At 50.8% G+C, this 23,320-nt stretch overlaps 1 protein-coding gene across 9 annotated transcripts in view; it reads left to right on the forward strand.

Moving 5' to 3' along the window:
* The first annotated feature begins 10,238 nt into the window (after window positions 1–10,238).
* The window catches only part of LRRC7 (leucine rich repeat containing 7), a 175,963-nt gene continuing 162,881 nt past the window's right edge, over window positions 10,239–23,320 (forward strand). For 3 of the 9 annotated variants that reach the window (XM_084527460.1, XM_084527472.1, XM_084527469.1), the window contains exon 1: window positions 10,240–10,849. The gene's annotated coding sequence lies outside the window, so the exon portion shown is untranslated. Of the gene's footprint in view, window positions 10,850–23,320 lie in introns of all 9 variants that reach the window. The other 6 variants (XM_084527470.1, XM_084527471.1, XM_084527461.1 and 3 more) reach the window with 4 other exon arrangements.

Consider the following 23,320-nt stretch of genomic DNA (forward strand, 5'->3'; position numbering starts at 1 on the left):
TGGAGAGGAGCAGGCGTCAGCCTGGCCATGCACGGCCCCTGGTGGGGTTTGTCCCCTTCCTTCCAAAGCATTACAGGTGAAAACAGCAGGATGCTCAGCCTCAGGAACAGGCACTAACACCTTGCACATTTGCACATTGCTCTTTCAGCATCCTGGCTGGAGGTGACTGCACTGCCCAGAGCATCCCGCCCAGGGGTGCCCGGCAGCACTGCGGGTCTCCCCCTGCTCACACTGCTGCACTCTGCGGGTGTTTGCTGGTCGTTGATGTTTTTCTGGTCTTTTCGGGGCAAAACCTGCAAAGCTTCACTGCTCGGGTGTGATGAGGTGTGCCCGAGCAGGGCACAGAGCGAGGAGCACAGCCGTGAAGTGGCAGTACCCAGCGGTGACGTGTGTTAAATGAAGCTGTGGGGGGAGAAGTTCAATGTCTGTCTGCTCTGATGGCTCCTCTGAGGTGTCTGGGAAAACCTCCCTGCAGCAGTGACACCCTGCCCATCCTGCCATGAGCCCCGAACCCTCGAGGAGCCTGACCAGTGATCTCAGGCAGGTGGGAACAAACTTCAGCGAGCACAGGGGAGTGTCACCCAGCCATGGGTTTGCTGCTTTATGCTTGCTCTCAGGGGTGCAAGGCTGATAGAGATACATGGATGGTGAGCATGCTGCACGTGTCCGGTGTGTTTGGGTTGGGCTGGGTCTGTGGTGCCCAGCATCCCCCTGTGAGAGGTTACGCTGCTTTCACTGCCTGGGAACTGTTCTGTCTGAAACGAGGAGACAGCAGGATGAGGTATCTAGTGCATTTGCCTTAGTTTAGGTCATCGCTGGATTTAGAGAACTCTCAATGTAATTTTTATGAATAAAGTAATTTTTAGGATGAATCTATAACGGCTTACACTGCAGCCTCATATGTTTCAATTGATTTCAAACGAAACCCATATAATTTGGTTTCCACATAATGACGTCATGAAGGCTTATTGCAAATTAGGACAAGATCCTTTTATTCTGCTTTGGAGTTTACTGCAAAAAGGCAGCTACGGTCAGAGGGTTCAGCACAGCAGGCTTCAGACTGTGGCGCAGAACTTGCAGAGCATCGATGGGCAACTAACAGAGGTGGCAGAGAAGAGAGTAATACACAAAATCATGAACAGCCGTGGCAGGATAGATAGAAATAAATGGTGTGAAGTCCCCAGGAATAGGCTTTGTGTGCCAGCAGCATGGCAATTCACCCCCAGTTCCTGTGATAATATTTAGAAATGAGCAGATGCTTCAGGATGAGCACCGACCTTCCTCGTGCCACAGTCAGGGAGCAGCCAGGGGTGAGTAAATGGGCTGAGCAGCGAGGTACCTGCATAATGAGTGAATAAATGGGCTGAGCAGCGATGTACCTGCACTGCTCAGCCTGGATTCCCCATCATCAGAGCTCCTTTAATGCCCCAACTCTGGTGTGCAGCCATGGGGCAGAGCTGCCCACCAGCACTGCATCGGGATCACAGAATCACAGAATCACAGAATTTCTAGGTTGGAAGAGACCTCAAGATCATCGAGTCCAACCTCTGACCTAACACGCAGCCGCCCTCCTGAGCCAAGGGGATTAGGTCTAAAGCGAAAGCAACTCCTGAAAGGTCTACTTTACAATAATACATAGCTGTATTATTATTATTATTATTTTTAGAGATTGTAAGCTCCAGGTTCCTGCACTGCATTGTTAAACGATCTCTCTGAAACAAGCAGGAGCCGTGGCTGCTACGCACCAACCTCCAACACGGCAGTCACCTTTACAAGCTGCCAAGTTTGCTCAGGAGATAAAGCTGGCAGTGTTTTCCACCAGAAATGATCCACTGGCTTCTTGGGACTACTTCTATATTCAGATTAAGGGAGGGAGGCAGAAGTATGTCTGTATAAATGTCATGTAAAGCCTGCTTAATGGAATTAGCAGGAGTAAGTCAGTGAAACTCCACTGAAGTCAATTGAGTTGCTCCCACTTAATTGGCGAATTTGTCATCAAATACTTAATTTGCTCTATGGAGGGACAGAAATATGCCATACACTCTGTAAGCTAAAAATACTCCACGTGTTGGTTTTGCATCACTGCTAAAACTCCCCAAAGGCCCTGCGTGCGGGCAGCGAGCCGTAAGACCCCGGCAGGCACCGGCACGGGGCGGCAGGGCAGGGGCCAGGAGGTGTACCTGGTATCTGCTGCTGCAGGTCCCCCTGGCTCCTCTCCTCCCTTTCTCTGCCACTTATCCAGCCAGACGCATGGTGGATGGGGGGATCTCTGCTCTCCTGAGCTTCTGGAGCAGGGAAATGGGGCCAGCCCCCAGCCTGCTGGGAAGGGGTCGGGGAAATCAGGGCACAAAATGGAAGCATAATTAAACATTGGGAGCTGGGCTCCAGAAAAGAAGATTAAGGTATTAGACAAGGCGAAAGCCCCAGCGGCAGCACTTCATTTCCTCCCCAGGGCAGGCTGAGCGCTGACCTCTGGCCGTCGGGTGATGCTCTTCAGGTTGCTGGGTGGGTTGGTGCAGGTCTGCCCACCTGCCCCTGTCCAGCCTGGTGTTATCATCTCTCGGTAATTACATCTTCCCAGAAAGAGACAGAATAAATATGTTGCCTTTTTTTTCGCAAGCATCAATATTTCCATGGGGTTAAATTGGCAGTTCCCTTGTTTTGAGGCATGCACGTCAGTGTTTCTAAGCCCGATTTGTCTGCTTTCCCCTTGGCTGGATAATAATAGACTTATTGATTGTTACTCGGGAACAGGGAGTAAAGGAACTTTGTCTTTATTTTGGTGTGTGTTTGGGCACCTGCCTGCAGCAGCTTGATAGCTCCACAGGTCTTGGGCCCAGGCTCACAGCTCAGCTCGTGCGGCCAGCTTGTGATGGCCGGTGGCAAGGAGCCCCCAGGCTCCCAGTGGTCCCAGCAGCTTCCCTGCTGCTTCTGCTCAGCAGATCAGGGGCAGAAAGGGATAAAGAAACTTGCACTTTCTCAATCTGCTTTCCTTCATGTCCCTGCTACTAGGATAAAACAATCGCTCTGAGCTTTTCTGGCTGCTGCTGTGTCGATATGTATTGAAAGCCAGGAGACCGGGTCTGCTGTGGTGTGTGATCCTGTCCTTGCTAACGGGTAATTTTCTGAGTCATCTTAGAAGTTACTACAGGCCAGATATAATGAACAAAGTGTGGCTTTCTTCAGTTTGTTTATGAAATCGGGAGAAGGTACACTTTACGCTTGCTAGAAAACATCCCCCAAAATTGTAGGAAGCACTGCACTGAGAAATTCAGCACCATAGCACCCTCGTTGACCCCAGCAGCACCTGAGCCAGTGAGATCTGTGCCCATGAAACCTGTCAGCTCTGGGCACGGGAGGAACTAAGCCTTTTCATTTACACAGTTGATCCCCACACACCCCAGGCACCGCTGTTCTGCCACCCTGGTTGTGTCTGTGCGACACCACCGATGTCTGTGGTGGCACCATGCGGCTCCCTGCAGCACAGGGGGACTCGAGGCAGATGTCTGCCTTGGCCACCAAGTTTGTTAGGGAACACAGAACATTTCCAGTCTGTAACTTCTGCCATTCCTCGCTTGCCAAAACCTCTGCTTTGAACTGAATTAGCTGCAAAGGCTTCCAGGTGTATTTCCAGCCGGTGTGAATTGCTGCGACGTCTCTGATGTCAGCAGAGGTGTGCGGTTCTGTGTCAACTGATAATTTGGCCTGTGGTCTTCAAAAAGCAGGGAAGGCTCACATCCACGACAGAGAAAAGTCATTAGGAAGTGAAAATTGCTCCCATTACTTTTCCTGCTTCTCCCCGTGACAGAAAATACCGGTGCAGGGGAGCACCCATGGGGCCAGGAGAGCAGGAGCTGGTAAAGGCAGAAAAGGAAATTTGGGGCAGGGAATAATGCATCAAGGCAGCACCTCCTGCTGCTGCCCGTGGTGGGACAGGGCTGGCAGGAGGCAGAAACAGGAGAAAACCCAATTCCAGCATGGGCTCTCGGTGTCACGAAAGCCGGGGAAAGCTGAGAGCTCAGAGTGAAACCTGTGGGTATCGATGTGACCGCTGAGGATGCTGGTGGCTTCACAGCTGAAGCACTGGGACTCAGTTGGGTTCAATATCTTCCATGGCTCAGCTGAAGGTTAATTACACGTCTACCTCTCAGACTCTGCCCAGAAGCCTGTACAGTGTTGCTTTTAATTTATGTGATTGGATTGTTACGATCCGCTGCGTGCCCAGGGGTAATTCTGTGACGTTACGAGCCAACAAGACATGGGATCACAACAAGTGGCTTCACGGCTGAAATGAGTTCATTGCTTTAGCCCCCAGACAACAATCAATCCCTATGTTTGTAGGAGAAATGGCACTTGAGGAGCAGACCTGGCTCCCGTGGGGCAGACATCTCTGGACATCGCTGCCATGTGCCCCATGGGGCTGGCACAGCGCGGCAGCCCCCAGCTCACGGACCCAAACCCCGGCTCCACAGCCTGTGTTGGGTGCCAAAAGGAGTGGCCTGCTCCCAACAGCACGGCTGCTTGTGGATCTAGAGTTTTCCAACTGCATTCTGAAACACGTGTGTACCTGAAGAATTAATATTTGAAACTCGTGTGTGAGAGGCTGAGGATGCAGAAAGGCTGGAGCAGATCTTGCTGAGCTGTGCTTGGATGAGCTGAGGCTTGTGCCAGTCCAGGTGGGCTCAAAAAGAGCAAATTCTGGAGCTCCCTGGTTTTGCTAGTCGGGGTCCAATGTCTCTCTGATGTCCCAGGGAAAAGCCAGAGCTCTCTCAGAGCAAGGAATAGGCAAAAAAAATAAATAATAATAATAAAAAAAATAAAACTAGAGTAACATGGATGTGGAAAACATAGTTTCTTTTTCCACTCCAGGCTTGTCTGTAAAATGGAAAAGATGGGTCCAGCTGTGTTTGCTGCTTGAATTTGTTCAGTCAGGCTGAGTGAGGCCTTGAATCTCTCTCTCTCTCTCTCTCTCTCTTTTTTTTTTTTTTTTTTCCTTTTAATGGATTGATTGTATACGGTTTTTGATACTAAATTTTCACAAAACTTTGCCTGCTGTGGTTAGGGATGAATTAGATGAGCTGTGTCACGACACTGATTTTGCTCTGATTGAATGAGCATAATACTTACAGGGCTTGACCCAAATCTCCTTTTCATCTCTTGCTCTTGGATTAAACCCACAATTGAGGAGAGCCTTGGAGAAATACTTGTCATAGATGTTTAACACCTCCAAGAAAAGGGCGAGATGAGAAGCTGGGAAATTTTAGTAAACATTAACTATTTTCTGTGCCACCTCAGGGTCACTTGAAGCACCTGAGGTTTCCCCTGCAGCAGGTCCTGCCTTGCTGTACAGCGAGGACCTGGGTCTCCCTGCTGAGCACTCTGAGGGGGTTTTTATGTCATCCTTGTACCTGTTCTACAGTTATTAAATCTTGATAGGTAACAAGCAAAGAGTCCAATTTCCAATTCTGTTGAGACAGCTCAGTGTCCTTAATCCAGGGTGCACAGCATCCCAAAGGAAAGATCAGTTAATTTAAACAGGCCATGAATAATTAGAGAAAAAAAAAAAGAAAAGACTTTAAAGAAATTATAATTACACTTTATAAATTTTAATAAATGTTTTATTAAAAAAAAAAAAAAGAGAGAGAAAACTTGTAATGAAAAGATCTTGCTGCTCAGACAGCAGCTTGGTTGCAGAAGGGCAGGGGAAGGCAAAGTGAAAGTGGGGGAAGCCAGGGGCAAGGGGAGCCAAGGCTGGGAGCTCCCCCGGTGATGCTGCAGCATCCCTCTGCTGCAACACCTCTTCTGGGTCCTCAAAGGCTTTATTTTTAGTGGGGATGGGTATGAGATCTCGCAGTGGGGCTGCTCATCCTGGAAGCCATGCAGAGGATGAGGGTGAGAGCTGCAATGCCTGGGTTCTAGGAGGGATTTCTGATCTCTGCTGCTGTGAATCACCTACATCTGCTCAACCCCCACTCCTCAAAGCATTTTTCTCTTTTCCCTTTGTTGGGGAAATAAATGTAATTGCCAGGATGCTGTTCTGAAATGCACTGCTTTCAGTGTGCTCGTTCTATGTAACCCAGCATGTTAATTAACATTCCCGTGAGTAGGCATAGGTGTGGTGGGGAGAACACTGGAGCTCTGATAACCCATCTTCTGGGAAAAAGATCTCATAATCCCAGCGTGTGAATGCAGCTTTACCCATGGAGAATGTTCCCCTGCTCCCTCACCAAGACTGGAGTGAAGAAGAGAGAGGAGGAGGCTGGCCAGATATCAGCTGCTGCTAATTCACGTGCTGGGGCTCCTCACGGTGCTGTGGTTTTGGATCGGAAGGGGCTGAAGTGCTGGCCTGCAGTGGAGGTGGGGAATCCTTACCTCTGAGGAGTGTAGACTACTCCTTTTGTTTGGTGTAGCTGGCGTTTCAGCAACAAGGTGGATTTTAAATCCCCCCCCGCAAACATCTGTGGGGCTCTGCAAGTGGCTAACACCAGAAGGAGCTTCTCATCAGGACCCTCACGGTTTTATGCTGAGCTCTCAGTTCTGGGACATCCAGAAAGGCACCACCTTTTATTCGCCTATTAATCACACATCACCCAAAACTGCAGGCGAGTGAAAACAGACGGGAATAGACACCTGCACCACAGCCCTGCTCCTGCAGCACTTGTCCCAGTGGTGCCAGCTGCTCTTTGGGCAGGTCTTCTGGGCCCACCAAGGTCTTCCATTCATGGGTCTTCCATTTCTTTTCCTAATTACTGCAGTAACTCGTCCCCCTCGGCCCTGGGGCTGCCCAGGGTGGGCCAGGCACAGAGAGGGGCGAGGTGGCTGCTGCAGCTCTTCTTGTAATTTGCATTTTTGTCTGCAAATTCATGAGCGCTTTCAAATGAAAAACGAGAATCGTTCTCACCAAAGAATGCTCCTTGGTAGTTTTTTAAATGGCAATGTTTGCAGAACGTTCTGTATTTCACATAAATTAAAGAAAATGCATCTTGTTTTAGGAATGACATATAACATCCTAAGGATGGAAGCACAGAAAAATGCTGCCTAGTAAGTGATAATATATCAAGGTTCCTCTGCTCATTATCAGCATCAGAGACATAATATACATAAAATGTAGGTCAGAGCATCCCATTTAGCACCATATTTATCCTTGGTGTGAGAGGCAGCTGTGTGCGACTGCAAAACAAGGCCTGCTCCAGCGAGGCATTTCAGTGGCAAGAGAAAAGCAGTTGGTAAAACACACGGCGTGGTGCTATAATAAATTAAAGCTTACCTTCTAACGGTGCTCTCTCTCCCAAAGGATTTTTAAGATGTTTGGTAACCTGCCCATGAGCTCCTGCTCTTTGGGCTGCGCACGATGCTGGGCTGTGGGGTGCGTGCCCTGAGCTCTTTGCCAAGTGTCCGTGTGGCCAGGAGCACACCTCAGAGATGTGATCGGAGTCCAGCCTGCTCCCGTGGCATTTCGCAGATGATGTTCTGCATAATAACAGGAAAATTAGCGGCGAGAGCTATCACCATTAAACGTCCCCGAATAATTAAGCAATAAAGAGGAGCGCAAGAGGATGCAGGAGATGCTGAGAGCTAATCTGAAACTGCTGCAGGTGAAGGCGGACCAGAAGTGATAAATGAGAGGGGGGAAGGAGGGGAACAAAGGGAAAATACTCAGCATAGGAAAACCCAAGTACTAAGGAGTACTTCATCCTGGTTTGCTGTAGCGGGTGCCAGGAGCCAGAGTTGGATTTGAGATGTGTCACCCCGACACCCTGCTGAGCCCCTGCTCTTCCCCGTGCCGGGAGCAGAGAAGGCAGGAAATAAGAAAATTTGGTTAAAGTAGTCTAAGACCAGCTGAAGTGCAGAACCCTGAGCAAGGCAGTTACCTGTTTTTTCATTAGGCACAGGGAATAGGTTGCTCTGGGCCTGTGCAGTGCTCACAGCTCCTGGCAGGCTCTCCCTACACCCATGGCATTGACTGTAACAGCCAGATTTCGGGTGTGCGGTGGAAGGGGTTGTTTTGGAACAGGAGCCGAGAAAAGGCGCTGTATTTCTGGGTAGATCTCGGGGCAGTAACTGGTGTCGGGGAGGTTCACTGGGCATGAGGGTGTCTGCTGAATGAAAACCTGCTGTGCTGTGCCTGCTAAAGCATTTCTGAATCACTCCTTCCTCCTGCTCCCCTGGGTTCCCCTGCCCATGGCATGAAACCCGAGTCATGCTCCCCAGTGGCGGGGATGCGGCTGCTGCTGAGACACCAAACCTCTCCCTCCGGCCCCTCTTCTGCAGGTAATTCTTAGTGACGTAGTCTGATTTTTTTCCTCTTTTTTTTTTTTTTTTTTTTTTTTTTTTACACTAAATATATTTGACAGGATTTACTTTTAAGACTGGGGAAACCTCATAACTGGAGTTTTTTTATGACTTTTGTTTCCTCGCTCTATCTGGAAAACCCCTTGGAACTCATTTCATGATCTACATTTCCTATTAGATGGAACAAGGCTAGCTTCCTGCTCAGTCCAATAAAAGTTAAATTAAGCCGAAAAAAAAATGGAAGAAAATACCTTCTGTATTTATACAGAAACTAGAGGCGAAAACACAAGGCTGAAGCTTTGCAATTGTAAAACTGGGAATATATGCCCAAACTAAGTATTCCAGCAGGAATATTTCTTGTCCCCGACCTCTTGTGCCTGAACGTGCCATTATGGGCCTGAGTGGATGTGTCCTGGGCATCCTGCAGGGCACGGGGTGCTCCTGGAGGGCATGGGGCAGGTCAGGAGCCGAGCACCGAGCAGGGCAACATGAGCAGCTACAGGCAGGGCCCTGACACTGGGGCCAGGGCCGGGAGGGGATTTTCAGCTTCTGTGTGCTATTCACTGATGAATGGGTTTCCGTGTTTTTTTATAGTAGAGTGGCACAAAAGTAAAGAAATGTGCTAACATGAAAAATTAAGTTTTGTTTTAACGGAATGTTTATTCGCAGCGAGCTTAATATTAATGTTAAATCTGTGGAATTTCTCCCCATCAAAATTTCATATGATACAATCCCTGCTTTTTTTTGCACTGGAAACGGCTTCCAGTTAATCGGCAGATCATGCTCTGTAAATACAACACCGTGACTCAGGCTTTCCCGGGCCATTATTTTGTTTAAGTGTGCAACCACCAAATGAATAATTAATAATGATTTATAGCTGGATTCAACTCCAAAACGATTACTGGTGTATCAGTTCTGTACAGCAGGTAGCGATTCTAGATTTACAGTCAGAAAACAATGACAATTAGAAGAGGGAGACGAGCCAGTTACCGCGCACACCAGGCGTGCACTAACACCCCTGGTGCCTGCAGAGCACGGCCGAGGTGGCAGCTCGTGCTTTGTAGGAATGACCCCAAACTTCACCGGGGGTCAGGACAAAGTCACTCGCATGGGGCTGTCACGGGGATGGGAACGCAATGGGTGCCCCCTCCTCGCTGGGAGGCTGAGGGAAAGCCAAAAGAAGGGGGTTCAAATGCAACCACATCCTCACTGCTTCCCAAGGCGGCAGCCTGGTAGGCAGCAAGTTTCCTTGTCCCTCTGGCCAGGATGTTTCCAAGGAATGCATTTGCTACATCTTGCATCCGAGCTCACGTCTCTCATTTTTCAGCAACGCCAGGGTGAAGAGCAGCTGTATTTTTGTGGCATTGCCTGCTCCGCAGCTCTGAATTCCACGCTCTCAATCTTGAGCATGAGCATCCACCAGCTGGTGGGAGTCGCAGGGGAAAATGCACCAAGCTCGCTCATAAAAATAACAAATTAAGCGTCAGTTGGGGCCACTTAATGCTTTTCACTTGCAGCTAAGTGTAGGTAGGGGTGAAGAAATCTTCCTTCCCTCGGCACCTCCAGGGGATTTCACAGACCAGCCTTGCCCTGTGAGTGGTCCCAGCTCCACGGTCCCGCTGTGACACTGGGGGTGAGGGGGCAGCGGGATGCCAGGAGCTGGTGCCGATGCTCAGCAGCGGGTGTGATGGGAGCAGGGACCACCAAGAGCAATAGGCACAGGATCTGGGCTCCGCATCCCTCTGCACCCCCCTGTCCATCCCGCTGTGCCTGTGCATCCGTCCCGCCACACAGGGGTACAGCTCGTCCTGCCCGATGTTTTGCCGAGAGCATCACGAGCCGCTTGAGTGCGGGAAGTGCAATTTGTGATGAAGCACGAAGCATCCAGCCTTTAAAACCCCGTGTTCCCATGGCTACCGCGCTCCCCGCAGCACCCACGCACCCCGGGCTGCAGCCCCCGGCACCCGGCTGCGTCCCCTTGGGGTGCCCCGAGGCGAGCTCGAGTGAGCAGCCCCCGGCCCCAGAGGGGTCAAAGCGCTGCCGGGAGCCCCGTGGTCCGTCCGTACGGCAAAACCCACCACACAGCGTGGGGGGAGCGGGACCGGGACGCCGCTGGCACGGAGACAAAGCAATCAGAGGAACGCATTAAAGCTGCAAATAAACGGCCAAACGCAGGAAACCAAGACAGCGTTTTCCTTTGTTCTTCACTTTTTAATGTTATGTTTAAATCCAGCATGAGCTCGGTGTCTACTCGGTTTTACCTTTATAACGGTAATTAACAGAGACTGGAGATCTCGGGGGTGTTGTCGGCTGCTTATTTCTGTTCGCTGGCTCATGTTAAGATCTGTCACGCACTCCCGGCGGAGGGCAGGAGACACGGCACCAGCTTTCGCAGTGCTCCCCGCATCGCCGTGCGTCCCGCGAACCGTTCCAGGCTGCTCTCGCCACGCACTGCCCCTGGGACCCTCGGCTGCCCGGCACCGACACCAAGGAGCTGCCTGAGCGAGGTGTGGACAGGACTGCTGCCGGCAGGGAAGGGATGAGCCTTCTGCCCACGGTAAGCCAGCACCGGGTGCCTCGATGGGCGCAGGGGGTTTGGGGAGACCTCGTTGTGCCATGGCTCTTGGCAGGGTGTGTGAGGGGCTGGGGATGTGACCCCCGGGGCAAGTGAGCGGCTCCTCACCCTGCTTCGGCACCGTGGGTGCAGAGCATGGTGTTAGGGGCTAGGTCCTTCCTCTCACCCCCAAATTATCCCAGAGGGGCCAGCAAGCCAGGAGGGGAGCTGGAAGGGGTCGGACGGGCAGATGCTGTGCTGTGATGTTGCGCTGAGCCAGCCCTTGTGCCTGAGGCATAAGGGGCAGAAAGCGATTCAAGTTTTAGGGGCTGTGTCTTGGGGCTGTCTGGTTTTGTCAGGGATTTTCCAGCATTTTGGGAGTTGTGGGGAGCTGCAGGTCCCCAGAAAGCCAGGTAACGGTGTGGCAGCAATGCTGGCGCCCAGAGCACGGAGGTGGGAGGGTGGGAGCTGCACCTGCTCCTTCTGCAGTCCCGCTCCATTTGTTTTACTTTTCAATTAATGATGTAGAGCTTGCAAAAGCATCTGATTCCCCAGAGGCTCTAAAGCAAAGCCAGGAGCAAACAGATTGAGATCTGTCTAAGCAGGGTATTTTCAAGACCTTCCTTTCTTGTTCAGAAATAAAAAAGCTGGTGCAAGCCCAGCCTGGAAAAAAAAAAAAAAGAAAAAAAAAAAAAAAGGTTATGCAAGATGCCTTGGAAAACTTGCCGTGATCGAGTGGGTGAAAAAGCCCCCGGGCTGCCTCAGTGGAGAGCAGAGTAACTGCTGCATGTGCAGGGAAGTGGGTCCACAGCGAAGCACTGCTCCAGCGCTGCTCTCCTGTTCCTCGGGCAGCACTTTGCATTTCTCAGTCACTTGTGTGCTGCTACATCCCGCGTGCTCTGCAAGGACAGGAGGGGTGGCAGCTCCCTGGCGCTAGGCAGACCTCCGCTGCCTGAGGTCCTGGGGCTGTGAAATACCCGATCTGGCACCAGCCGTGCTGTGTGAACCCCTCTGCCACAGGACCCTGTGTGGCTCTGCCCCTGTGGCACAGCCGGACACGCAGTCCTGCAGCCCACCAGCAGCTTATTTCAGGTGATACCAGGCACCTCGGTGCTTCTGTCTGAGCCCTTCGTGCTTGCCTTTGCTGCCCTCACGGCTGCCACTTCCCTGCTGCTGCTACGCTGCTGACAACGTGGTTATTTTGCAGCATTAAATACGGTAGATATTAAATGCCATAAATACAGTCCAGCACAATCTCGGGTTTCGCCGGTAGTTTCACACTGGCTTTATTTCTCATGGTATTTTTCACACACTGATGTTCCTGCACTCGCTCTGCCCCAGGCCCCGAAGCGTCAGGCGCTGCAGCAGCTCTGTGCTGCTCCCACAAACAGGCTGCCAGGGCCAGGGCCAGCCTGGGGGTGGCTGTCTGGATTAGTGGTAACTCCATGGAGCCCACAAAATCCCGTACTGCTGGGGTGAGGGGGACTTGATGCCACAGAGCTTGAGCAAGAAGCAAGAAGCTCCCCACTGAGGGAGCCCCGGCTGGGCAGAGCTTTGTGCTCGCAGCAGCTTGCCCTGGCAAAGCTGGCTTGTGGCTCCTGAGCCCGAGCTTTAGAAGGTGCTTGGTTAATTCACCGCTGCCATGAAGCTTGTGGCAAGCGTGGCAACACCCTTGACAAGCCACTAAAAGATGCTCCCTGGTGGAAGAAGGGGAGGAGAAAAGGGCCTGGGTGCCTGCAGGGCTGGAGTTTGTGCCTGGTGTCCTGCTTCTGGCCACCTATCTCCAGAGAGCTCTGCACGCACAGCCCTGCTGCCTGCTTTGGGTTTACCCCGCGCTTCGTCACAAAAGTGAAGCCTCTGTTTGTCTGTCAGAGGATCGAAGAAGCAGATTAAGTCCTGAAAGCAGGGCTAGAGGGAAAAGTGAGACTTGGTGCCACAAAGCGCCTTGCTGGTTGGTGCCACCCAGCTTGTTTAACTGTCAGGGTGTGCTTTAGGTGACACAGTAACTGCCCTGCTCCTGCATCCTAGCCCTGCTGTGGCTCTTCTGGAGGCTCTTGGCTTTCCTCCTGCAGGCACACGGGGACACTGCTCTGATGTGGTGGGGGCAGGATCAGTGCAGCCTGTTCTGCTCTCCTTGGGAGGCATGGCCTAGTTCTAGCCAAAACCTTGCTGCTCAACCTCACAGCACACAGGTCTTCAAAAAGTCCTTAGAGAAGGATCGTGCACACCTCTAAAAGCATAAAGTGCGTGTGATCCCTGTGGGTCTGTTCTCAGAACCAGCCGGAGGCCCAGGAGCAAAGCACCGTGTGTCAATGAGCCCTCCTCCCTTTGATTCCCAGCAGCTGCCAGCACCACCTCCGGCCCCAAGGTCTCCAGAGCATCCCTGAGGAAACCTCAGGCTGGGAGGGGGTCTCCTGGCGGCTCCTCTCACTGTGCAGCTCTGATGTCTCCTCTGGGGGCTCTGCTGTGGGAGCCAACCCACCCTGACCGCCCCCACGGCCACCGGGTGTACAGCTGAAGGGGGAGAAGTGCTCCAGGGCTCTTCCAGAGGTGCTCATGGGGGGCATGAAACTGGGAGACAGGCACGTATGAGCTGATGGAATTGCCCCTTTAGGAATGTACCGACTGCATTATTTTGCTCTATAGAGAGACGTAGGGTTTTAGGTTAGCCCTTGTGTGAGAAAGTTGATTTATAACCAGGAAGCCACAGGGGGAGGCACATGGAGACACGTGGCAGGGTTCGTGACAGATGCCCGGCCCCAGGACACGAGCTCGGCCTTGCCCTGCCCTGCAGTGGGACGAGGAGGACCGGAGGGCTGGGGAATGTGCCCCTTGCTTGAGGAGGTGGCAGTGTCCCAGTTGTGACCTCTGTAGGAGGAAAAGAAAAACGGAGACTCCCTCCTCAGCCACATCCCTGTCCCCCTCAGCTGGGACACGTGCAATGTGTGTCCCCTGTGACAGGGGCTGGGAACACGGAGCAGCTAATGCAAGAGATTTCTTTTCATATTCATTTGCTATTTCTTCCCAAAGAAAATAAATTTTTAAAGTCAAGTTTTTCACCATGTCTGCCCTAGATCATGGACAAGAAAGGTTATCTATGAATAATGTAGGAATGCCTCCCCTGTTGAGGGGAAGGAAAATGAAGGATACCTCATGAAGAGAAGCCCAGCAGCACACCTGATGGATGGGAATGGTCCCGCCGGGTGGCCAAAGCCCCCTCCTGCCCACGGGCAGAGCTGCCACGCTGCCACCACGGGGTGCATGCACACGGTGCCCTGGCTTTGGGGGGAGCAGAGCTGCCACGGGTCGCTTGGTGATGTGCACGAGGGGCATCTGGGCTGTGCCAACAGCACGGGACTGCAGGCAATCCGGCTTTGCCCCCCTGCCCATCCATCTGTGCTTCATGCTGTTGTTTTGCTGCTGTGCAGGAGGTTGGTGGTGACTTAGTGATGGAGGCAATCGGCTGGTGGCCACGGGCTACCTGGCAAACCTTGCACTGTCGTGGCAGTCATGTGCCTGGGTGTGATGCTGGAAGGGGATGCCCGTGGTCGAAAGCCAGCACCCTCTCTGCCAAAGCTGCTCACTTGGCTCTTGCAGTACTGAGGATGCAATGATTTCTTTGCAAAGCCACCTTATTTTGTGTATAAAGGCAGCTGTAAGCATTAATAGAGGGAGGAAGATGCTTTTTAAACATTTTGTATGGGAAATTAGAAAGCAGTTACTCTGTCTAAATGTGGAAACAAAGTTAATAAAAAGAAAAATAAGGGGAAATGGATGTGTATTGCATCAGTAGCAAAATATTAGTTACAGTATGGTTCCAAAGGTTTTAAGTGAAATTTCAAGAGATTTTAATTCAAGTTTTTGATTGGAAACTTTCGAGGAAGAAATGATTTAAAAATATATATTTAAATATATACACGTACTGAGCATTGCACTGGTGCTCATGCAGTTACTCAGAAAATGAACACAGAGTTCCTGAATAATTTGCCACAGACAGCGACCACTCCCCCGAGGACATGCTGACCAGTGCTGTGGGTGTTTGGTGCCCATGGTCCCTGCAGGGCTCCTGCAATGAGACATCCCATCCAATTTTTTGCAGCCTGTGGGCTGAACTCTGGGATTTCTTGGATGCCTAAAACACCTGCCTGGTTTGCAGAAGAGGAGGATGGAGGAACCTGGGCTGCACTGTCTCCCTCTGTCAGGGAGAGCCTATGCTTACCTACTGCTGTATGTAGTTATTTTGACACAAAAGAGCATGGAATACAGACAAATCTTTCATTCCTTTTCATAATTTTAATGTATGACTCTTAGTTTTAATACCTGGACTTCTCCAGCCATATCCTACAATTTTTATAACCATGAGCTGTGCTTTTTACCCATTTTTCTTCAGCAGACCTAGCAATTCTAAGCTGCTTTCTTCCTCTGCAAAGTCTTGGTTAATTGAAAATGTCGATTATTATATTTAATAATATTTTCTCCCTTACTCTGACACTGGCTGTGATAGTGATTGTTGTGAGAAGAGACTTTATCGTAAATCTAGTCATAAAGACACAGTGCAGGAATTCTCAGCTACCACAAATCAGTAGGGGATTCAGGAGAGCTACTTCAGCTAACAAGGATTTAAACCTCAGTTCTCATATATTTAATACTTTGTAGGAAAAGTGCAGATATGTTTCCAATTTCTCTAGGTCTTTCTTCCAGTTTCACGTATTCCACACCTCTACTGGTGCTGCTCTCAGCCTTCTGGTAGAGATACAGAAAACCATGAAATTAAGGAGGTCTAGCGAAGGTTTGGCGCTGGCAGCAGCTGTAGGAAAAGCAGCAGCACCATGTGTCCATGCTCGAAGCATGTCAGAGTGCCCAAAAATGCGCAGGGAGAAGATGCATCTGTCCTGATGGTGGCTATGGCATCCAAGCACCTTGCTTGAGGTCGGGACAAGTTCCCTGGGGATGCTTGTGCCTCCCTAGTGACTGTTGACTGCACTTTGTCAGCTGTTGGGTCTCCAGACGGTGTAGCTGTGGTGAGGTGAGCACTGCCCAGCCCTGACCGTGGCAGGAGGAGCAGCCGCTGTGCCAGGCCGCCGGCACACACTCTCAGTGCCATTGTCACAGCTCAAAGAAGAACAGCCATGCCCACCGTGGAGACAGCTGTTGCTTTAATCAAGGAATGGGCTCTGGAGTCACCATTTCCCTGTGTGGTTAAGGGTTGGGAGGGCCACGGGCAGCAGGGTTGAGGCTGCGCTGGTGGCCACGCTGCTCTCGGGCCTAGTGCGTCTTGCAGGGCACACACCATGCACAGCCAAAATCCAAGCACAAGTCAAAGGCAGTATAGAAACCTCCAGGGTTTTTGTTTTGCTTGCTAAAGGTAGGAAGATGCCCTGAACACTGGGAAGGACACAACTGTGATTAAGAATTACAATGTGATCCTGTTGAACAGCCTGGTTTGAGGGATTGGGTGGAGAAACCATAGAGACAAAATGGTGACAATTACAGCTGCCTTTCTGTACGATCTGAAAACCTGAAGATAACTGCTTCCACGGCTGTGCTGGGAAGATGCGGGAGCTACCTGGAAACGTAAGACGCTCACTGCTATTCCAGGCTTTTAGGCAATGCTCAGTTCAATCAGCAGCAGAAAATTGAGGCAGAAGAAAATGGGCAATTGAATTTGAGCAAGGACCCGTGAACCAGGCTTGCCTGGAAGAACGATGACCCTATCACCAAAGAAAGAAACATCTACCCAAGGTGTCATTTTTATTCCCCAGCTTCAGATATAACTCAGTCTGTGTCTTGTCCAAGCTTCCTTCCTAATCATCATGAGGGAGGCTGACAAGGCACAAGATTATTCACAAATACACGCTTTTTCTTACATTTATCTGACTGTCCTTTCTGATCTGACTTGCAAAGAATAGATTTAGAAAAGAAAAATGAATAAGGAGGGAAAATGAGCATGGGGAGACCAACTGCAGCCAGACAGAAATTGTTATTCCACTTTGGTCGTGGAACAGGAATTCTTCAAGCCCGAGCAGCTTCTGGTGCCAACTTGCAAGTACAGTATTTAACATTCTCTGAGATCCGTCCTCAGCTGAGATCCTTTTACTAGCTGGTACTCCTCTTTACTGCCTGTAGTCACGAGTTTTCAAAAGTGCTCGAGTGACTGAAACCGAGCCATTTCCCAGGAAATTTATGTTCTTACGGTGCCTGGAAAATACCACCTGCTGAAGAGTTTGGGTGTCAATGTCTGGAGCCAACCGGAGGCACGTGGCTGCTGGGGAGGCTGCAGGCAGGGTGCACTGCACATCATCAGGACAAGAGCCTGCAGTGAAGAGGCAAATCCTCCCATGCCTTTACGAGGGCAATTTCAGTGTTTTATGACATAAAAAAAAAAAGACACAATTAAATGAAGTGAGACTTTGATTTTATGGGGTATGAAATGCTACTTACACACTGCAGCCTTCAATGGAGATAGTTGTTAAACAGTGATTTGCACAAGAAGCTGGAGTGAAAGCTGGATGTTCAGCTTTCCAGCTCTGCTCCTCGGGCACAACTGTGGAAGGAGCAGAGGGAGACCAAGAGCTGCCAGCGCCCCATGTCACCGGGGGGGGGACACACATCCTCATCTCTGCCTGGACTCCTCCAGCAGCCTTGTCCAGGAGCAGACTCCAGGAGCACTGTCCATGCAGCCTGACCCACCTGCGTGTGAAGCCATTCTGTGGTCAGCATGAGCAGAAAAAAAACATTGCTGTGCCCTTGTGAGAGCCTGGCAAGGGGCAACACAGGGGGCTCGGGCACTGCCAGCAGTTGGCTTGGGGAAAGAATGAACATCTTTAAGTCAAATTCAAATCTCTGCTGCTGGGAAGACCCAGTGAGATATTTTATTTTCCTGTGGATGTGTTCTGCTTACAGAAGCCACCTGCCAGCTCTTGCTCTCCATCCTGCAGGTGGACAACCCGCAGTGGCTGGATGTGTGGGCAGGCTTTGCAGAGCAAGCTCTCGTTTTCTTTCCATCCATTTTCACCTGCATTGTTTAGAAATTCACACTGACATTTAGAATATGCAGTTAAATCCCCAAAGCGACCAGGTCACCTACAGGCACAAACATGACCTTTATTTTAACGTGTTGCCAAGAGAAGTACAAGGAACTAAGGGAATGTGTAGGTCATAGCAGAGAACAAAGTAAGCAGCTTCTCTTGCCTTTTGCCTTCCCCTCCATCACTGCAACCAAATTTGCCTTTTGCTTTTAATTTACCACTCAGTCACTGATTTCAATGATTTCCCCAAGGTAAATGGAAGCAGTGCCCGTGCTCCCCACACTGGCTCACCCATCTGCCCTGCTGACCCTGAGCCTGCACCACCGGATCCTGCCCCAGCCCCTGCAGCCAGTGCCTGCCTGTGTTCTCCTGGGGTCTGCACGTTATTATTGTATTAATTCATGTGCGGTAACCTGGCAGTAACGTGATTCACAGAGCCAATAACAGTTTGGGTAGCAATAATGCAATTGCTAAGCCTCGAGTCCTTAAACAGCACAGCTCAGTAGGGAAACATTGACTTCGGATATGTTGTGCTGTTTCAGCTCCTAATAGTAAAAATACTTAATATTGATTTCTTCTTCTTTTTTTTTTTTTTTTTAAAAAAAAAAAAAAAAAAAAAAGAATTAGTCATGGCATACTGTTTGCTGGCAATTAATGTCTTTAATATATGAAAACACAACATTAAATTGTGCAGTTTTGACACTTAACCGAAGTAATTAGTGTATGCAGTAATGAATCTTACAAATTTTCCCCACTGTAAGAAATAAAATAATGCAACTGCAAATGATTTGTTAGAACCTGGCCATCTCAGCTAGCTTTTAATGCTTTCTTCAACCCTTTGAAAGTGGAAGGAGCCCTGCCCTATCCAGCCACTCCTCAGGCCCATGCCCAAGGGTCCCTGCTGCAAGGAGCAAGAAGCCTTCCCCAGCACCTCATGGGATGCAGCTTAAGGCCATTTTTTTCCAGGGCATGGGGAAAGATTCTTTGCAGCAGCCCGAAGGAGAGGCCACAGATGCAGTGCCAGCAGCAGGCCCTGCAGCCAGCGGGGTGCAGCCAGCACATGGGTCCTGCTGCCTCTGAGCTGGGGTGGCCCCAGGGCCACGCGTTTTCACCCGTTTCCCTTTCAAGGGAAAGGAGCTCACACATTTTCCTTTCAAAGCATTTTTTTTGCAATGATTCATGTAGCATTAAAATGGCATTTGCGACACACACAAAGTTTTAGTGCCAGGAGAAAGCCTGGTATAGCAGCATCTGAGAAAAGTGTCGCAAGTGGGGAGAATTTTTAAATGGGCTTTGAAAACACAGGCAGCAGGGCATGGCTTTTGGAAGCCACCCAGGGCAGGACCCACTGTGCTGGCACACAGACACCCGCTGCCCTGCTGCCCTGCGAGTGGCTCATAGGCGGCCGTGAGGATTTCCCTGCTCTTCACATCGTCACGTCCCCAGTGACCGCAGCAATCATAAAGACATTGTTTAAATATTCACCTTACGCATGCTGGGTTAGGCTTTTCCCACCAAGGAACTACCCGAGTGCTGCTGCTCAGCCAGCACAGTTACACATTAAACACGGGTGGCTGCAATGTCACATTGGAAGTGAGATGCCACCAAGGAGCAGGTGCTGGAGTGGCGCTGTGCCTCCGTGCACCCACGTCCTGGTTCCTCCCCGTGGCTCCTCTGCAGCCCAGACACCAAGGACAGGGCTGGAGGAGAGCAGTGGGGGCTGACCCCAAAAGGCAGCTCAGTCGGTGTGCCCGGCTGCAGCCACTGGTGCTGCTCCGTCACCGGTTTTCCTCTTCCGTCCTCATTTTTCTTATTCTCAGACACCATCTGGATGACGGAAATCTGCAGATGTGGAAACAAGCGGGTGGCAACGCTTCCTTCTCTTCACACACGCCGCAGCTCATGGAAGGAGCTGCCATGGGCCGTGCTGGCAGCGAGGGGCACCCACCAGGGCCAGGACTGATGCCCACCCATGGGTGCTGCTCTCTGAGACAGTCGGGCGGCTGGGAGCAGCCAGCATCAGGCAGTGACACCCGCAGCCTGTGCATCTCCTGCTGGCCGGGTGACCCCTGGGCCTGGGGTGTATTTTTGTATCTTCTCAGCGCCCTTCTCAGCTTGTAACCTGCCTGCAGGCAGCCAGAGCACCACAGGAGAGTCGGCCCCTGCTCCTGCTGTGACCCAGGGGCTGCTCTGCGACACGGGGATCGCGGACAGTTCTCATAGCTCTTGCCCACCACGGTTACACTGTTATATGCTGATATTTATTTTTATTCATTTTTTTTTCCATTTTCTTTTCTTTTTTCTTTTTTTTTTTCTTTATTCTTTTTTTTTTTTTTTTTTTTTCTTTCCTCTTTTTCTTTTTATTTATTTATTTTATATTTATATTTTATTTTTTAAAGATCTTAAACTGTGCGGAAAGGCTTGCGAATCTGACCTGCAAACCCAGGTGTTCAAAGCCAGAGCAAAAATAAACATCTCCTGATCATCACTGCTATTGTTCTCTGGGGATAATGGGAACAGGGGCAGCTTGTGATGGGGAAGGATCGCTCTGATTCATAATTTGTCAACCCACAATGTTTACAGTACTTAGGCTGGGAAAAATACCTGTTCACAGAAATGATCCTCAATAGGCTTTGCTTTCTACTTACTGCCATTGCTTAGTAACAGCTCTATTTTTAAATGCTAAGAGGGTATTAGACAAAAAAAAAAAAATAAAAATGCAGAGAAAGTTTCCTCCATCTCCCACCTACCTCACATTAAATGTGGTGGAAATGCAGGCAGTGACCTCGGGGCAAGCTGGACCGAGCAGGGTGGGCTACGGCTGTGGTCACAGGCAGGGTGGCTGAGTTTTTGCCACCCAGATCAATGCTATGAGTTTGTTGGCTTCTTTCCTTTCTTGCCTGCAAGCCCACTGACATATTTAGGGGACATAAATGTCCATGGCTGGGGGATGGCCCAGGGCTGAGGAAGAGCTGAGGTTTCTGCTAAGTCGTCCCTAAAGGCCCATGCCACCATCACCTATTGTGTTTTTAACACATTTAATATATTTATATATACACACCTCCTTTATATAAGGGATAAGGTTCACGGTATTAAATATGTGCAAAAAAAATCAATGTTTCTATGGTTGGTTGAATACCAAAATAAGGCTCAGGGGGTTGATAACAGCAAAGCCCTTTACTGTGTATACATTTGATTGCTGCAAATATCACCCCTGCTGCAAAATAACCTTAACAAGACAGCAATAAACCAGAACCTGGGTGGCTGCTGGGCTGCTCCTCGGCCCTGCCGGCAGTGCTGCGGGCCGGGGTGGGCAGGCTGTGGGGTAATGGCCCCAAACCACCCCCAGAGGCACAAAGAGGGCGAGTTGTCAGACTGCCAGAACCCCAGAAATGACTTGGAGTGTCTCTGATAGCTTGGGACCTGTGAATAATAAGAGGATGTCAGGAAAATAGATATTAAAAAAAAAAAAAAAAGCTGAAAGGTGTGTTACGGACAGAGTCCCGAGTGGGAAAATTGCAGCTCCCCAGGACATTGCAAGCGGGACTGCCCATGGCAGTGAGCCTTGAGGGAGCAGTAGCAGTGGATCACGGCAGCTGGTTTACATTGCTCGTGTCTGTGACGAGGTGCTTGCCCTTGGACATACTCCAGCACGGGGGAGCAGAGAGCCTGCTCCTGTCGCTGCGTCCTCCTTTGAGGCTTTTCCCTTGGTGCAGCTTCTCCGAGCCCCCTGCCCAGTGCACACACTACTCGGTACACAGGCATGGTGCTGAGCATCCCGTGGGCTCGTGTGGGGAGGTGAGGCTCTATCTGATGCTGTTGCTGCTGCTGGGCACGGAGTGTGGGGCCCCGCTGCACTCCCACACCTGGGGCCAGCCTGCATGGGACTTTCGCTGCACCCCCAGCCTGCCCCCAAAGGTCTGCCCAGCACCCTCCTTGTGGTTGGCACAGTCTCTGCTCTTATTGCCAATTCATTACAAATCCATCGTGGGGTTACTACTCACTGCTCGTGCTCTTTTGCACCTCGGGATGCGGAGTATTTTGGGGTGCAGAGCCACGGCGGGCATTAACACCCACAATGGGGGCTCGGCCACACTGCCCCCCTGCACCTCGCCCCACGGTACGTGCTGCAGCTGCACCCCGAGGGGCAGAGGGACACAAAGAGGGACAAACACCCACTGCCTGTGTGGGAACACGCTGGAGCACGTGGCGAGGACTTGTTACTGCTGCAGTGTCTGCAATGTATTTTTGACACACGCTTGCTGCAGAGTGCAGCCCACTGCAGCAGAGGAGGGGAGCCGAATTCGCTTCCTCCTGCACTCGGTGGAAAGCGCCGTGTGTGTGCTTTGATGGGAGGTACAGCAAAAATGTAATAGCCGGCAACTCTGCCAGCACTGACACAAAACACTGGTGGGAAGCCTCTGCATCAAAGCCACACTAATTTCCCTGTGCTCGCAGTGGAGTTGGGAGTGACCTTCAGCTGTTCTTCACACGGCGGCTCTGGCAGGGAAGGTCATGCATGAATTGTGGCAAATTTAGATGAAATTATGGATTTGAGAGACAGCTGTAATTAGGTTTAAAGCAGACATTTGAATACTTTTTGCTGGATCGACCTGAAGAGCTCAGCCTTCTCTGGGCTGCAATGAAACAGGAGCGAGGGCTTTTGGGCGCCGGGTGTCCGGCCATGGGCGGCAGCTCCATGCGTCGAGGAAATGGGATGGAAGTGGGGGCACTCGGTGCTCCCCCGACACCAGCCCCAGCACTGCATGTCCAGCATCCCAGCGGGATGCCTGCAATTTTAAGGGCTTTTAAAAAAAGATCTGCATGTGGCTGTGTAAATGGAGAAGCACCTTGGCTCATCTCAGCACCGTGCTTGGTCTGATACAACATAACTTCATTTTTTTTTGACCTATTTCATGCAAATTGGACCTGAGACAAGGCACAGGGATGCTGATATCCAACATTATTCCGGAGAGCACCCAGACCAGACCTCAGCACCCTCACTCTGCCCAGATTTTTTTCAAGGACTAACAGACCTCATAGATCTCATAGCTTTTTTTCTTCAAAATGTCAGAAAAGAGGTAAGCACTGGCTGCCTCTGGGCTGCACATGCGTGCCGTTGCATTGACACGAAGTGGCGATGGTGGTGATGGAGTTAGTGGTGATGATGGTCATGGTGGCAGTGGCAGTGATGATGCCAGTGATGGTGACAGTGCAGCAATGAGCTGACTCCTGGCTCAGGCAGGGCTGCTCCTGCCCAGCCACCCTCCCTGCCCTGCTTTTTCTCCCCAGGACCCCCAGGAGGAAGGTCTGCTCTTGGTACTTCTTGTTTCAGAAGTTACTGATGCTTTTTGCCAGAACCCGCGCTGACAGTCCCCAGCTGGAGCCACGGGCACTGGCTCGCGGCCAGGGGGACTTTTAACAGCCACCAGCCTTGGCCTATTTA

Source organism: Aythya ferina (assembly GCF_964211825.1).
Source record: "Aythya ferina genome assembly, chromosome: 8".
Lineage (NCBI taxonomy): Eukaryota > Metazoa > Chordata > Aves > Anseriformes > Anatidae > Aythya > Aythya ferina.